The 6,000-nt window shown below is 41.0% G+C and overlaps 1 protein-coding gene across 1 annotated transcript in view; it reads right to left on the reverse strand.

The window, feature by feature from the left end:
- NIPBL (NIPBL, cohesin loading factor) overlaps positions 1 to 2,195 on the reverse strand; it is a 161,522-nt gene extending 159,327 nt beyond the window's left edge. Inside the window, exons 1-2 of the mRNA XM_027634341.1 lie at positions 2,159 to 2,195; positions 505 to 656 (exon numbers count right to left, since the gene is read on the reverse strand). The gene's annotated coding sequence lies outside the window, so the exon portion shown is untranslated. The remainder of the gene's footprint in view (positions 1 to 504; positions 657 to 2,158) is intronic.
- Between the last annotated feature and the right edge of the window lie 3,805 nt (positions 2,196 to 6,000).

Below are 6,000 nucleotides of genomic sequence, written 5' to 3' on the forward strand. Positions count from 1 at the left end.
TAGTAATAGAACACTAGGCAGTTTGTTTCATTTTTAAAAACTAGATTTATAAAGGTAAATGCAGCTTTTTCTAGTCCATTTGAATTTTGAATGGGAAGTATCATGCCTTATTTTACAGTTAGTCATGACATTCTTATGGTCATCTTATTTTCTGTATCTTCTCATTAATACCAACTAGAACACGAAAAGTAAGAAAAATGCTTAGTATTCCTATGTCGTTGATGATTAACTCAACAATATTATAAGGCCTATGGGGAAAGGAGTGTCACACACATATTTGATAGCCTCTCTGTGAGGGTTTGTTTCATTATGATGAACACTGTATTACATATCACTCTGATGACCTTCATGGTGTTATGAAGTTAGTATAAAACCACATAACAGTTGAATATTCAAGATCTATCAAACGGATCAACAGTTACATCTTCTTCCTCCTTCTCACTCCTTTAATAATCTTCCCTCCCAACAATAAAATTTTGTATATTTAAATGAAGATTTTCTTACCAGGCCTCTACAAGCTTTACCCTCTTCTAAAAGCAGTTCAGAGATTTCTATATGAGACTTCGTTATGGCTGGTGCTCTTCACATGTAATAGATATAATCTGTCCAGTTCCCAAAAATTTCATTCAAAATGCTATATACTGATGCCAAAATGCCTGAAATAGAAAATTTCACATGTAATTTCAGGGAAGTTATAGAGCTGTAATAACCTGGCTATAGGAATACAACTACATATTTAGGTAGCTGTAGAATAAGAGTTAATTATTGTCCTTAGGAACATGGGTTTTTTCCATTTGCAGAAACTTAAAGGATAAGTTCTTATGACTCTGTATGTGCCAAGCAAAAAGTTACAGCGTTATTAATATAATAGGTTTCCTCCAGCATACACACTTCCCTTTGATTGCAAAAACATACTGCAACTTTTTAATTAAATGCTATTTTTGGTTATGTGTTAACGTAGAACTCAAAAAAGGTTCTGGATTGCTAGCCTAGTGCACTGAAATCCTTATTTAGCCACAAAAACAAACAGTGGCAGGAATAATGATTATATCAAACTTCCTGGTGCTGTTTCACAGGTGAACCCCAGAGGGACCCAGAAGGTTATAATGTAGTTCAATTTCTTATATATTTCTCTGGAATATGTGGACTCTCCACCTATATCATGTAACCACAGTATCACTGCTCATACAGCTCATCTGTTACTTAGGAGTAATTAGGCAGACAAGAAATCTTCCTATAAACAAAACAGAAGAAAATAGGTTACAAAAATTAATTTGGCTTCCCACAGACAATGCAACTCTTATTCACTTATTTTATGCTCTAAATTTGTTTATTCTCTGTGGGTTTGGTCTGCTTTTAAGTTTCATAGTTTCTCAGAGGAAGTGGGCTTGGCATTTTATAGTTGCCTGGGAAGCATTGCCCATGCCTGTGATTCCGCAGAAATATTTTTAGTATGATGGAAAGCTCTCCTATGTTTATCAGTAATAGCTGCTCATAAACCAGCTCCTTCATAACACTTGAAGTGTCCTCAGTTTCCTCCTGTCTAGGCACAGACCTAAGAACCCAGTTCCTCGCTTTCTTGAGAAACTCTTATCGTTAATGGGAAAAAAAAAATTTAAAAAAATCTGAGGGGTTTTTTTCTCCCTACACTGACGTACTAAATCGATCCTAAAGAACACAGTCAAAGTCTCTAAGACACTCCAAAACACTGGTGTGAGCAGATGCCTAAGGACGCCCTCAGCCCGTTCCCGAACCGCCTGGGGCGTATCTCAGCGCCGGCTCCCTAACACCGCCTCTGATATACGGCCGAGTTACTGGGCGTTTATGCTTAGGACTCCCAAGCCTGTTTGCCATACCTCTTCCACAGGGCTCGGCACGACAGATTATATTATTATTATTTGCACCACAGAAAGCCACTGACCCCCTGACCGAGCAGCACCCGGGCTGCCCCGGCCGCTTCCCGCGCCTTTGTCACCTCAGAACCCTCCTGCCGTCACCGCTCCCCCGCCCGCCCTTCCTCCTCTCCTCCCAGTCCTGCTCAGGCAAACGAGGCCTGTTATAAGCAGCCGGTGAGGAGAACAGCTCTTGTGATGCTGGAAGGAGAAATTAAAGTGTATCTAAAACTCCTAAAGCGCCCTGCAAGCCCCAAACACGCTACCGGGGTGCCGCCTCGCCTCCTCCCTCAGACCGGGCTGAGCGCAACTTGCCCACGCAGGAGAATGGACAGAAGTGCCTTCAGGATTTTACCTCAGGTCCACTCCTTTTACTTCTCATACCTGCTTCTCCTTCTTTATAATGACCGCTTGTTGCTCTCCTTTTGGAGTATTGGCATTATTTTACAAAGAATAATTAACAACGTATAAGTGGGTTCCCCCTCGCCAGGCAATGGAACGGCCCGCCGGGTTCCTGGAGCCGAGGCTCCGAGTTTAACCCGTTTCCTACCGAATCCCAAAGGCTCTGCCTGGCGGACGAAGGTGGGATCCTGCCTCGGGTTCTGCTGCCCTGGAACACGGCGGGCAGGTTCGGGTGGTAAGGACTGCTGCATACAGGCGTTGTGAAACGGGAGAGCGACCACCACATCCTCAAAACGGACTTAAATGCCATCAGGTAAAGTCATCCCACATGTTTTCTTCGTAGTGTTTGGAAACGTGTGCAATGCTCAAATAGTGATTGGGGAAATTGTTTTTGTTTGGTTGGTTGGTTGGTTTTGGGTTGGGTTTTTTTTTTTAATGATTGTCAGTGGAGAACTCTGACAGGCATGGCACCTACCTGCCCCCCAGGTGAGCAATCTCCTCACCCCTGGAGATGGAGCATTGTCAGCCAGAGCAGCTGCTCCCATCAGATGGGCTCAGTCACCTTTCAGAAACTTTTGTTTTTAGCAATATCTGCAGAAATTGAGGTGTCCTGGCTCTGAGACCTTGTTGTCTTGACCTGCAGTCCTGGCCTGCATTTCTCAATTTAATGTCTAAGGTAAGACAGTATGGATTTTGATATACAGTCTTTCCCAGTTGCAGTTGCTGAGAGACTACAGAAAATTGTAGTAAATTACTTCTTAAAATAGTGTAATGCAAGGAGTCATTTAGCTCAAATTTCTCTTTCTTTGACCATTCCTCCATTTCTCTATTCCTTCTTCTCCTCAGCCATTCAATTCCTCAAAAATCTTCAGTTATACCAAACAAAAGTAAAAAAACTCTTTCAATTTATCCTCAGTTCTTAGTCTCTTCAGTTTCTTGACTCTATTAAACACTAGAAACCCCATTTCTCTTCCTCAGATTGTCTTCTAGGTTCATATCATTGGATCCTTTGGGAGTTTTCCCTGACCCTAATGCCTGCAGTTAAATGTTTGACATATTTTCCAGATGAAGGTTCCTTCTCAGAACCATGTTTTTTCTTTCCATTGTTTTATTCTGTGATTCCCACAGGATAATGCTCTGAACCATAATGAACTGTATGGTAAGAGCCATTTACATTTTTTAGGAAAAAGGGAGGTATATAGCTTAAAGTAAATGCAGAAGAAAAATTGTTACTTTTACTCCAAGTTATTAAGGTTATTAGGCATGTATTGGTAGCAGGGAACATGTGGAAAGACTTAGGTCAGAAGAACTTCTGAAAACAGCACTAGTGCAGGAGAACTTTTTCCAGAAGCTTCCCGAGCAATATGAAGAGATCTATGAATTACAGTTCTTTGTCTGCTTAAGGCCAAGCAAGGTGAGTTACTTGTGCTGGTGTTGGACAAATCATGAACATTGGTGTCTTATTTCCTTTAACATACTAGGCATTAGAATATTTAAATTTATTGCAGCTGCATTGCCTGAAAAATGTTTTGTGCATTGGCTTGTATTTTGACATCAGGCCTGCCTTTCTAATCTAGAAAGCACACATGGTGTACAACTGCAACCACAGCCTTCAAAACTAAAAGGAGAAGGAAACGTGTTTTGCGAAGTAACAATAATAAATTGCAAGATTTGTTTACACATATGAGAAATGTCTGCTTTTACTTACGGAACTTGGGTGAGTTTTTAAAAAAACGTTAAACGAGGGGACTGTATTCACTCTGAATTTTGTTGTTTGCTTGTCTTTGATCAAATGTAGAGCTTTCTTTGTCATACGATAAAGTGTAGAGAGCACTGGGAACTTTGGAAGTGGTGTTGGATTCTGTTGACCTCCTGATCCACTCTCAAGTTAGAAAGGTCCTCTAACACTACAGCCATGCAAGATGGCTATGATTCTTTGTTAGTTTGAGTTTTGTTGTTTGTTTTGGGGTCTTTGGGTATGCTGGTTTTCGCTGGGGTAAAATTAGTTTTCTTCACAATAGATGGTATAGAGCTGTGTTTTGGATTTGTCCTGAACACAGTGATGGTAATAGAGAGGTTTTTGTGATTGATGAGCAGCAGTTTACACAGACACAAGGCCTTTTCTGCTTTACAGAGTGCCACACTGGCAAAGGAGGCTGGAGTGCATGGGAGATTGGGAGAATACGCAACTGGGACAGGTGACCCCAACTGGGGTGACCCCAAAGGGATAATCCATACCACATTGTGCTCAATATATAAAGGGGGTCGGGGGATGGAAAGAAGGAAAGAGGGGATGATTGGAGTGATGACATTTGTCTTCCCAAGTAACCGTTACAGGTGATGGGACCTTGCTCTCCTGCAAATGGCTGAACACCTGCCTGCTCATGGGAAGCAGGGAATGAATTCCTTATTTTGTTTTGTTTATGTGCATGGCTTTTGCCTTCCCTACTAAACTGTCTTTACCTCAACCCACAAGTTTTCTAGCTTTTACCCTTCCATTTCTCTACCCAATCCCATTGGCAGGGGAGAGAGCAAGTGGCTGTGCAGGGTTTGGCTGTTGCTTGGGGTTAAACCATGACACTGGGATTTGTCAGTTTGGGGATTTTTTGTTTGTTTATTTGTTTGGGGATTTTCTGTGGTTTTGGTTTTTTTATTGTTTTGGGTTTTTTTGTTTGTTTTTGCTGTTGTTGTTGCAATCTACAGCTTTTTTCTCTTCCTTTAGAAATAAGCAAGGAGAGAATATAAGACCTCTGTTTCTACTCTGGGTTCAGGCATTCAAAATAGCTATAAACCTTTCATTGTAGAAGGCACAGTGGCTACTTTTACTTGATTTAATGTTGTCCATATTGACTTTTTTTTTTTGCAGTGCATTAAACTGAATGCTCCTTGTGGCATCTGACAACTCCTGTCAAGAAATTCAGAGTTGGGCCTGTTCAGCATTGAGAAGAGACAGCTGAGAGGGGACCTCATCAATGCCTATCAGTATCTGACAGGAGGGTGTCAATGATGGAGCCAAGTTCTGCTCGATGATGCTGAGCAATACGGGCAGAACCTGATGCACAGGAAGCTCCACTTGGATACAAGGAAGAAATTCTTTACTGTATAGGTGCCTGTGCACTGGAACAGGTTGCCCAGAGAGGTTATGGAGTCTCCCTCACTGGAGATATTCAAGAATCTTCTGGATGCAGTTCTGTGCCATGTGCTCTGGGATGGACCTGCTTGAACAGAGAGGTTGGACCAAATGACCCACTGTAGTCCCTTCCAACCTGACCTATTCGTGATTCTGTGATTATATTGAGGTGTAGGTCAGAAAAAGAACACTAAACACTATATTGACATAGGAAGGTAAAAATTACATCCTTTAATAGTTGAAATCTATTGAAACCACATACACTAAAATACCTCAGCCTCAGTAAAATTCTGTGAATAGTTACACGTCCCTCTAAAGTCCCTGAAAATATCAATATAGCTTTTAAATCTTAGCCCTACTGGATGTATAATTTGTCCTGGAACCAAATTTTTCTTTTACTATTTCATTATAGTTATTGCTTTAAAGTTGCATAAAAGGATAATGAGTGTTATAAATCTTCCTCTATTCTTTGAATGTTTACCCCATAGATGTGTTTTTTTCATTAGTGCCTTCTTGTTCTTGTGTTGAGCAAATGGTGTCCAGTTGTTTTACTTCCCTAAAATAATAGTACAAGTT

Source organism: Corapipo altera, unplaced genomic scaffold, assembly GCF_003945725.1.
Source record: "Corapipo altera isolate COAL_440 unplaced genomic scaffold, ASM394572v1 61411, whole genome shotgun sequence".
In the NCBI taxonomy this organism is placed as follows: Eukaryota; Metazoa; Chordata; class Aves; order Passeriformes; family Pipridae; genus Corapipo; species Corapipo altera.